The 11423-nt window shown below is 59.9% G+C and overlaps 1 pseudogene; it reads left to right on the forward strand.

The window, feature by feature from the left end:
* Positions 1-2396: 2396 nt before the first annotated feature.
* Positions 2397-4182, forward strand: LOC147730293 (18S ribosomal RNA; annotated as a pseudogene).
* The last annotated feature ends 7241 nt before the right edge of the window (positions 4183-11423 follow it).

Below are 11423 nucleotides of genomic sequence, written 5' to 3' on the forward strand. Positions count from 1 at the left end.
GGGTTCAGGAGCTCCGGCTGGGGCCCCTGAGGGCCCAGGGGAGGGCGGCCTCCCCACCCCGGGCTCCGTCCTCGGTCCTGCTGCGTGGCAGGGTGCCCGGGATGTTGTCCGGCGGGCCCGGGGAAGTTTCTCCTGCGCCTCTGGGCCTGGGAGCCCCAGGTGGTTCCAGGGGCCTCGCCGGGCCCAGGGATGGGTGCTCCGACCCTGGGCCGCATCCCCCAGCCTGCCGCACATCCAAAGGCCCAGGACGGGGCTCAGTTGTGCCAGGGGAACATCTCCTTTCTTGGCTGGGTTCAGGAGATCCAGCCGGGCGCCTAAGGGCCCTGGGGAGGGCGGCCCCCCCACCCCGGGCTCCGTCCTCGGTCCTGCCGTGTGGCAGGGTGCTAAGGACAGGATCCGGAGGGCCCGGGAGGCGTCCCCTGCGCCTCCAGGCCTCAGAGCCCCTGCTGGATCCAGGGACCCGTCGGGCCCCGGATTGGGTGCTCCAGGCCTGGGTCCCGTCCTCTGGCCTGCTGCTCCACCAAGGGCCAGGATAGGGGTCTGTCGGTCCCGTGCAGGCTTCCTCTGCTTGTCAAGGTGTCTGCGGGCCCCGGGTTGGAAGGCCCGTCGGGTCCCCCTTGCAGCCTTCATGGCTGGGGCCCTGGGCATCCGGGGTCCCCCATGCCCCGGCGCCCGCTCACTCTTTCGTTGGGGCACAGAATGACCAGATGGCTTCCTTTTACTGCCCGGCTATCTGGTCGCACCTTTCCCCTCGGCCATCTGATCTCACCGATCCCCTCGGCCATCTGGTCACACCCAATTCTTTCCTATGTGGTGACCAGATGACCGGGCTTTCCTGGAAGTCCCTATGTGGGGTCATTTTTTGCCTCCCTAATCCCAGTGAGGGCTCCAGGAGGTCGGGTACTTTTGCCCCTTGGGTACCCTCTGTCACCTCATGTGCACGTATTACAAGAAAGGGGAGTCATTTTCCTCTGGATTACTAGGGAGAGGGTCAGTCAGACCTCTGACAGGTCCAGCGATTCTGAAACAGGGGAAGGCAGAACCCAGGCCTGCCCACTGGGGCCCCCAGGGGCCCGGGTACACACCTGCCTCTCAGCTCCTTCCCGATGGTCCTTTTTCTCCGAGTTTGCTCAGGCAGACCTCTGTGAGGTCCTGCGATGCTGAGACGGGGGAAGGCAGCACCCTGCCCCCCCCCCCGCCGGGGCCCCCGGAGGCCCGGGTTCCACCTGCCTTCCAACTGGTCCTTTTTCTCCGAGTTTTTCTTCAGTCAGACCGCTGTGAGGTCCGGTGATGCTGAGATGTGGTAATGCGGTACCCGAGCCCTCCCGCCCGCCAGGGTTCCCCAGGGACCCAAATACGCACCTGCCTCTCAGCCCCTTGCCGATGGTCCTTTTTCTCTGAGTTTGCTCAGGCAGACCTCCGTGAGGTCCGGTGATGCTAAAATGGGGGAAGGCAGCACCGGGGCCTGCCCGCCAGAGCCCCCAAAGGCCCCGGTACGCACCTGTCGCTGAGCCCCTTCACTGGCCCGCCTGCCGCGGCCCCTAGGGTCCCGGTACGCCCATGCCTCTCAGCCCCTTGCTGATGTTCCTTTTTCTCCGAGTTTGCTCAGTCAGACCTCTGTGAGGTCCGGCGATTCTGAGAAGGGGTAAGGCGGCACCCGGGCCTGCCCGCCACGGCCCCCTAGGGGCCTGGGTACGCACCTGCCTCTCAGCCCCTTGCCGATGGTCCTTTTTCTCTGAGTCTGCTTGCTCTGGGGGCAGGCAGGGGATGCTAAGCCAGCATACCCCCTGCGCAGGGTGGCCTTCCAAGGGATGCCCCAGCTGTACTCTGATCGATTGGGCACTCTCGATCCGTTTCAGGATGGACTGCTTGGCTAGCCTCGGCTGCTGTTTCAAGGAAAGAGCTTCCACCCCACATGGACCGTCCGACTCGAGGGCCTGCCACCTGGCGGGAGACCCTTTACCCAGCAAAGCGATGGCCTAGTGGCCCAGGCAGCTCGTGCCCCCCAGTGGTCTGACCTGGGCGGAAGGGGTCAGGTGGTGCCAGGCATGCCCTGCAGGTCTGCAGGCCCCGCGCGCCACACTGTCACCCCTCTCTGCCCAGCACATTTCCACAGCAGCTCGGAACAACTGTTCCGAGGAGTGCCGCCGCCGTCTCGCTCCGGCACCCCTGCGTCTCACTCAGGCTGCGCCTCGGCCCGCCTCTCCCTCCCGGGGAAGACGGTTGGGCCTGCCGGTGCCCATGCGACCGCACCTCTCCACACCTTTCCAGTGAGCCCTCCCGCCCAGGCGGGTGGGCTCCTGCCCCTAGCAGGCTCCTGAGAGATGGAGGGGTGTGCAAAGATTGCCGGTCAGGGAGATGGGCACGCGGCCCACCACCCCGTCAGCATGTACGACTACCTGGTTGATCCTGCCAGTAGCATATGCTTGTCTCAAAGATTAAGCCATGCACGTGTAAGTATACACAGCCGGTACAGTGAAACTGCGAATGGCTCATTAAATCAGTTATGGTTCCTTTGATCGCTCCATCTGTTTCTTGGATAACTGTGGTAATTCTTGAGCTAATACATGCCGACGAGCGCTGACCTCCCGGGATACGTGCATTTATTAGACTAAGACAAATACGGGCTCGCCCGGCCGCTTTGGTGACTCTAGATAACCTCAGGCTGATCGCACATTCCGTGACGGCGACAATACATTCGGATGTCTGCCCTATCAACTTTCGATGGTACTTTCTGTGCCTACCATGGTGACCACGGGTAATGGGGAGTCAGAGTTCGATTCCGGAGTGGAGCCTGAGAAATGGCTACTACATCCAAGGAAGGCAGCAGGCGTGCAAATTACCCTCTCCCGACTCGGGGAGTTAGTGACGAAAAATAAAAATACAGGACTCTTTTGAGGCCCTGTAATTGGAATAAGTACACTTTAAATCATTTAACGAGGATCCATTGGAGGGCAAGTCTGGTGCCAGTAGCCGCAGTAATTCCAGCACCAATAGCGTATATTAAAGTTGCTGCAGTTAAAAAGCTCGTAGTTGGATCTTGGGATCGAGCTGGCGGTCCGCCGCGAAGCGAGCTACCGCTTGTCCCAGCCCCTGCCTGTTGGGGCCCCCTTGATGCTATTGACTGTGTGTCTTGGAGGTCCGAAACATTTACTTTGAAAAAATTAGAGTGTTCAAAACAGCCTGGTCGCCTGAATACTTCAGCTAGGAATAATGAAATAGGACTCCGGTTCTATTTTGTTGGTTTTCGGAACTGCGGCCATGATTAAGCCATGCGGCCATGATTAAGAGGGACGGCAGGGGGCATTCGTACTGTGCTGCTAGAGGTGAAATTCTTAGACCGGCACAAGACGAACCAAAAAGAATGAAAGTCAGAGGTTCGAAGACGATTAGATACAGTCGTAGTTCCGACCATAAACGATGCCGACTAGCAATCCGGCGGCGTTATTCCCATGACCCACCAAGCAGCTTCCGGGAAACCAAAGTCTTTGGGTTCCGGGGGGAGTATGGTTGCAAAGCTAAAACCTAAAGGAATTGACAGAAGGGCACCACCAGGAGTGCAGCCTGTGGCTTAATTTGACTCAACAGGGAAACCCCACCCGGCTTGGACACGGAAAGTATTGATAGATTGATAGCTCTTTCTCGATTCTGTGGGTGGTGGTGCATGGCCGTTCTTAGTTGGTGGAGCGATTTGTCTCGTTAATTCCGATAAAGAACGAGACTCCTCCATGCTAACTAGTTACGTGACCCCCAGCGGTCGGCGTCCAACTTCTTAGAGGGACGAGTGGCGTTCAGCCACATGAGATCGAGCAATAACAGGTCTGTGATGCCCTTAGACGAGCGCTACACTTAACGGATCAGCATGTGTCTACCCTTCGCCGACAGGTGTGGGTAACCCGCTAAACACTGTTTGTTATAGGGGTTGGGGATTGCAATTATTTCCCATGAATGAGGAATTCCCAGTAAGTGCAGGTCATAAGCTCACTTTGATTAAGTCCCTGCCCTTTGTACACACCACCCGTCGCGACTACCAATTGGATGGTTTAGTGAGGTCCTCGGATCGGCCCGCCGGGGTCGGCAACGGCCCTGGCGGAGCGCCAAGAAGACGATCAAACTTGACTATCTAGAGGAAGTAAAAGTCGTAACAAGGTTTCCGTGGGTGAACCTGCGGAAGGATCATTAATGGCGGAGCAGCCCGAGCGACTGCCGGCGCCAGCCGGAAGCCCTTGGCCGCCTCCTGCAAGCATGCACCCTAGGCATAGGGCCCAGCCCTGCCATGGCATGCCCCGGCCGGCGGAGCGGTCCGCGGCTGCATGGGGCGCTCCGGTCAGGACCGATTCTTTGGAGGGCCTGACCAACGCGTGAGGGACGGGGGATGGGGGGTGGCCCCGTTCCCTGTCCCTCTCCGAGACGGAACCCAAGTTTACCCAAGTAAACCGAATGGCAGTGCATACCCGGGCTGGTACCACCCCTCCCTCGAAAGTCCCCGGAGCCGGCTGGGCCCTCCCGCGCCCGAGTACCGGCCTGCCCGGGTTCTGGACGACTGAGGAGCGGCCCTTCTCGCGCGGCAGGGCGGCCTGACAGAGAAGGGGCTGTTGGCACCTTGCGGCCCCGGGTTCCTACCGGGGCTATGCCTGTCTGAGGGTCGCTCGATCGTCATTCGCCACTGGATTTCCCCGGGATGCGGCTGGTGCCGTCGCAGGGTTAGCTCCACTTCCCCTTCGTCCCCCCACAAGGTCAGACCCCCGATAGCCGGTGGAAGGGTCCTTCGCCCGGGTCCTGCCGCGGAGGTACGCCGAGAAAGGGGTCTGGCGCCCAGTCTGCCCGGGCCCGATACATAGGATGCCTGGCTGCGTGCTGCGCGAGGCTGTCTGTGGTGTCCCACCGGCTGCCTGCGCGCACGTGCTTCGGGCGCTTACCTCTGCGGCCGGCTTCCCAGGTAGGGCGAAGCCCCTCCAGATCCAATCAAGGGAAGGAGGGCGCGTGCTGCTGGGACGCCAGGCCCCTGCTCCGGCAGAGGCCTGGCCCTCACCGGCAACCCTCTTTGACGCTCTGGCATTATTCTTCCGACTACGACCTCAGATGAGACGCGGCGACCCGCTGAATTTAAGCATATTACTAAGCGGAGGAAAGGAAACTAACCAGGATTCCCCCAGTAAGGGCGAGTGAAGAGGGAAGAGCCCAGCGTCGAATCCCCGCCCAGCGGCCGGTGCGGACGGTGTTAGGCCGGTATCGGGTCTTCATGGAGTTGGATTGCTTGGGAATGCAGCCCACAGTGGGTGGTAAACTCCATCTGAGGCTAAATACGGGTGCGAGACCGATAGCCAACAAGTACCGTAAGGGAAAGCTGAAAAGAACTTTGAAGAGAGAGTTCAATGGGTGGGGTCCGTGCAGTCTGCCCAGAGGATTCAACATGCGCTGCGACTGGCTCCGGGTTGGCTGGGAAGGCTTAGGGGTGGCAGGAGGCCCTCTGTTCCGGCTGAGGGTGTTACAGCCGCCCTGGCAGAATTTTCACTGTGTCCGCGTGGACGAGGGAGATTCGACCGCCTTCGCTTACTCTTCCAGGCACCCATCCCCGGACGCTCCTTGGGGCGCACCGGGGCGGTTGAAGGGGTAACGGGCCCCCTGCTCCCAGCGAGACTGTCGACTGGGGCGGACTGTTCTCAGTACACCCCGACCGCGTTGCGCCGCCGGGCGGGGAGTCCCATGCCGGGCGGCAGAGGTCTGCGGCGATGTTGGTTACCCACCGACTCGTCTTGAAACACGGACAAGGAGTCTAACACGTGCGTGAGTCGGAGGGCCGAGCAAAACCTTGTGGTGCAATGAAGGTGAGGGCCGGCGCATGCGGGTGAGGTGGGATCCTGCCACGCTTCGAGCGGCATACGCACCACTGGCCCGTCTCGCCCGCTCTTTCGGGGAGGTGGAGCATGATAGAACCTGAAAGATGGTGAACTATGCATGGGCAGGGCGATGCCAGAGGAAACTCTGGTGGCGGTCCGTAGCGGTCCCAATGTGTAAATTGGTCGTCCGACCTGGGTATAAGGGCGAAGGATTAATCGAACCATCTAGTAGCTGGTTCCCTCCGAAGTTTTCCTCAGGATTGCTGGTGCTCGGAGTTCCCAGTTTTATCTGGTAAAGCGAATGATTAGAAGTCTTGGGGCCGAAACAATCTCAACCTATTCTCAAACTTGGGGGCGTGGCTTGGACGCCGATCGGGATGGCGGCGTGAGCTCGCAGCTCCGCGCGGAATCCCGCTAATTCTCCTGTTTTCGGCACCCTGGGCGACCCGGAGACGACGCTCCTACCCCCTGAAGTGTAAGGGGACAGCCGGGCACGATCGGAGAGTCGCTGGGAGACTGCTGGCCCCGAGGAGACCGAGTCGAGGAGACGACCGAGGTGTTGCCGAGAGTGCGAAGAAAATGGCGGCGAGGTCGGGCGGCCCCGGACTTCAGCTTTGAGCCGAGTTGTCGCCGATTGGCAGGAGATCCTGCAATCGGCTGTTCGAGGCACTAGGATCAGCGGTGCTGTGTCCAGAGACCAGGGGACGCTGACTTGCCTCGCCCGGACCTTGGGGACCCTCGCTGGCCGCCGTCCCGAGACCCATCCTTCCTCCCTCAGGCTTCCGAGGGGGTCAGCTGAACGGAGCTCATCAAGCTGTTCATTGCTCCCGAGGGCATCGGTGGCGACATTGAACACTGCCCGGTGCCGGGGGGCTGGCACTGAACTACGAGCGCAGACGCCAAACGGGCTCCTGGGCTTGTGACGCAGCACCCTGGCATGGCGGCGACCGGAGGGCCGATGGCCGAGGAGCGCGCTGAGGGGGACCCGGCGACATCAACTCGGATGGGCGAGATTCCCTCGCCGGAGCTGGACCAGGAACAGCGGCTGAACCGGCGTTTGGATGCCATTCTCGATGCGATCACCTCGACCAAGGAGGCGCTACACCAAGACATCGCCCAAGTGGCCACGGGCCTGGGGCTGCTACGAGCGGACCACGCGAAGCTAGCGGACAGGGTCAAGGACCATGACCAATTGTTGCTGGACCTGAAGCCATCGGTGGTGACCGCGGAACACAGGATCATGGATATATTGGCCCGGTTGGACTCACTGGAGCGACGGGCGGAGGATGCCGAAGGCCGCAATAGACGGAACAACGTGCGGGTCGTAGGCCTGCCGGAACGGATTGAGGGGGAGGATGCGGTGGCCTATATGGAGAATTGGTTCCGCACTGTGGTAGCACCGGAGGGGCTTACTCCTTTTTTCACTCTGGAGCGAGCTCACCGGGTACCTGCTCGCCCGCCGGGGCTTGGCCGCCCCCCCCCGACCGATGGTGGTGCGGCTCCTCCACTACAAGGACCGGGATCTCCTCATCCAGCGGGCTAGGATGTCGGGCCCATATGAGGTGGAGAACAGTAAGGTCACGATATTCCCGGACTATACCCAAGCGGTCCAGAAGAACAGGGCATCGTTCTTAGCGGTGAAGAAGGAGCTCAGGGAGGAAGGCATCCAATACTCCTTGCTCTACCCGGCCAAGCTGCGGATCATAATGGATGGCACTACGCACTTTTTTCAGACTCCGGATGAAGTTTGGCAATGGCTGGAGTCGTATAGACCGGGGACGGACAGGTCGCATAAAAGTAGGCGAGACCAGCCTAAGCCGCCCCGGGTGAGGCAATCGCAGCGCATCAGGTCCCGCAACAGGCGCCAGCGGGAGAAACGGGAGGCTCAAATGGCGGCGGAGAAGAGGGATGCACTCGCAGCGACGGCGGCCATTACGGGGTCGCAACAGACTAGTGAACTGGCAGAATCGGACTCAGGCGGGGAAGGTAGCAGGACGGGAGAAGATCTCTCAGAGGCGGAAAGCTCGAAGGGGCCGATAGTGACCCCACAGACGTCGGATGGCATATTTTGCGGCTGAAACTTTGGGACTTGGTCGAGACCTCATGGTAGGGTGGTATCCTGTTGGTGAAGGGCGGGTTGCCGGGTGGGAGGGCTGAGTGCTTCGTAGGGGATGAAGGCGCGGGGCGCGGGCTCCGCTAGCTGGGGTCGGCGGTAACTCACCCCCCTTGGGCCCTTAAGGCCTACTGTGGTGGAGACCACAGGGTAAGAGTGTGGGAAGTTGGTTCAAGGTTTGGATGGGGGCTGACATTGGGTTCGTGTGCTCTGTCCTGGGGAGTGGGGTTTGGGGAGTTTTTCTGTTCCGGGTGTGTTCGGGGGGGGGCAACTGCATTGGGGGGGCTATGAACCTTCGTTATTTGACTCGGACTGTCCGAAGTTGGAATGGGGACATTACCTAATTTGAAATGCCTGACGTGGAATGTCCGGGGGCTGCGAACTATGGTGAAACGTCACAAAGTTCATGCATACTTAGTGCGTAGGGGGGTTCAGATCGCTATGCTACAGGAGACTCATCTCACCAAAAAGGAGTGCGCTGCTTTGCAGAAAAGATGGCGGGGCCAGGTGTTTGGCACCACTTACTCAGCGTATGCCAGGGGGGTGCTGATCTGGGTGAGGGCGGGGATACCCTTTCAAGTGCTGAATCAAGTGGTGGATCCAGATGGCCGGTTTGTGGCGGTGGAGGGGAGGTTGTATGGCAGGGATGTGGTTTTCTGCTGTGTGTATGCGCCGAACACTGATCAAGCTCGATATTTTGATGGCCTCTCGGGGTCCTTGGCCTCTTTCCTGGCGGGCCCGATAGTGTTAGGGGGGGACTTCAATTCGATCACGGATGTGGCTCTGGATAGGTCCCATCCCCCCCCTGGTGGACTCCCCGGTACGCAGGTTGGCCGCGCACAGGAAGGACTGGCAGGATAGATGGGGGTTGCTGGATGTCTGGAGGGAACGGCACAGGGACACCAGGGATTATTCCTTTTACTCTGCTCTCCATGATCTGCATGTCAGGATAGATTCGGTGCTCTGCGGTGGGTCCCTAGTCCCATTGATTTCTCATACGGAGTACCTGGCTAGGACCATCTCAGATCATAACCCCCTATTGGTACACATTCAGTGGCAGCGGGAGCGCTCAGCGATACCAACATGGCGGCTTCGGCCGGAGACGCTTGAGGATTCTGTGTTCAGCGACGCGGTCCAGCAAGGCATTGATAGCTATTTCGGAGTGAATGAGGGCACGGCCACGAGTAGGTCTACTGAATGGGATGCAATGAAAGTGGTGGTGAGAGGGGTGTGTTTGGGTAGGTTTTCGAATGCTCGCACGACTGTGTTGAATGCACTCATGAAAGCGGAAGAGACTTTGAGGGACTTGGAGCGCCGCAGGCCGGCTAGGCCGGATTTGCAGACCCAGTTATTGGAGGCGAAGGAAGTGGTTGCCACCGAGACAGAACGTTTAAGGTGTTACGACTACAGGCAGTATATCATCAGAGCACATGCGGAACGGGACAAGGTGGGCACCCTCTTGGCCCGACTAGCTAACTCGGAACTTAGGGGCTGCCCGGTCCTCAGCATTAGTAATGCGCAGGGGGAGATGGTGTACTCCCAGGCAGCGGTATTGGAATGTTTTAGGGGGTACTATGAGGATTTATACCGGAGTCAGTTGGGAGTGGGGGCTCAGGACATTGCATAATACCTGGGGGAGAGGCAGCTTCCGGTCCTGGACGAGGAGGACGCGAAGGAGCTAGGTGGCCCGATCACGCTCACAGAAATACGAGTGGCCATCAAACATATGGCCCGTAACAAAACGCCCGGGGTGGACGGACTACCGATTGAATTTTACCAACGGTATGTCGACAGCTTGGCTCCCAGGCTTCTGGTGGTGTATACGGAAGCTTTTGAGGCTGGGGAATTGCCTGGGTCAATGCGAGAGGCCTTGATTGTACCGCTCCGAAAGCCTGGCCGGGATGCAACGGATGTAAGGTCCTATCGCCCGCTGTCCATGCTGACGGTGGATTACAAGATTCTGAGCCGAATCCTGCCCACCAGGCTGGCCCCACACATGACGGGCTTGGTACACAGGGACCAGGCCGGGTTTATACCCACGAGGAGCACGGCGCTGAATATTCGCCGCCTAGTGGGAATAATGGATGCCATCTTGGACGGGGAGGAAGCTCCGGCGGTCCTGTCCGTGGACATCGAGAAAGCCTTTGATAGTTTAGAATGGTCTTTCCTGGATGGAGTGTTAGAGAGGTTTGGCATGGGCGAGGGGTTCCGCAGGTGGACGAGGGTCTTATATACCTCGGCGACGGCGAGGGTGCGCTTGGGCGGTCTGATGTCTGAGGCATACCCGGTGGGCAGGGGCACGCGACAGGGGTGCTCCCTATCCCCCCTGTTGTTTGCTCTGGCGATGGAACCTTTGGCGGTCCATGCGGGGTCGGGTGACAGGTACGCGGGGATAGTCAGCGGCGGGCAGTGGCATTATATATCGCTATATGCGGATGACCTGCTCCTGTACCTCGCGGACACGGCGCGGGCATTGGACGGAGCGATGGTTCTGTTGTCGGAATTTGGCCGGCTATCGGGCCTTAAGGTCAATTGGGCGAAGACTTGTGTGTTTCCGCTGAGAGCGGAATCGCCCGACCCCGGCGGCGATTTGGGTGTGGTCTGGGAGCCATCTTGTTTCACCTATCTGGGAGTCCGCATCTACCACGCGACTGCGGACCTATTGGAGGGCAACATTGGTCGATGCGTCCGGGCACTGAGGGGCAGTTTGTCCTTCTGGTCGACCCTCCCGCTGACGGTTCTGGGTAGGATCGCACTTTTAAAAATGGTGGCGCTCCCCCGCTTCCTCTACTACTTCCGGACGCTGCCTGTCTGGATTCCTCAGGGGATCTTTAGAGACCTGAGGACAATGATTATTGGCTTCCTATGGGGGCATGGCCGCCGTAGAGTGGCCCTGAGCACGCTACTTCGCCCCAAGATAGAAGGGGGCATGGCTGTGCCCGATTTTGAGCTGTATTATCTAGCGGCGCAGCTGCAGGTCCTTACGCAGAACGTGGCTAGGGTGTTTCGGGGTCCAGAGGAGGACCGGGACCGGGGGATACAACGCCACGTGCTGTCCTATATTATCATGCAACAGAGGCTCGAGTTGCGGGGCCTCACTATGGAGGAACGGACACTCCGGCTGTGCTGGCAGAGGAGCCTTCGGAGAGTGAAGGCGTCGCGGCCTTATGCACCGGAGATCCCGATCGGCATGCTGACGGCCTTGCCGCACGGGGGAGATTGGTCCCCATTGCTGGATTGGGAAGAGGCGGGACTACAGGTAGTAGGCGACCTATACATAGACGGGGCTTTAGCGCCGTTTGAAGCGCTCCGGGACCAGTTTGGGCTGCCCGACGGGGGGTTCCTCCTGCACGCGGCGGTGGTGGCTGCCATACAGAAACACTGGAAAGGGGGGCTCATGGAACCGACAACGACTATGGCGTGCCAGTATGTGGTGATGGCGGCAGGCACGTTCAAAGCTGTGACGTGCC

Source organism: Lissotriton vulgaris, chromosome 2_1 (assembly GCF_964263255.1).
Source record: "Lissotriton vulgaris chromosome 2_1, aLisVul1.2, whole genome shotgun sequence".
NCBI classification, from domain to species: domain Eukaryota; kingdom Metazoa; phylum Chordata; class Amphibia; order Caudata; family Salamandridae; genus Lissotriton; species Lissotriton vulgaris.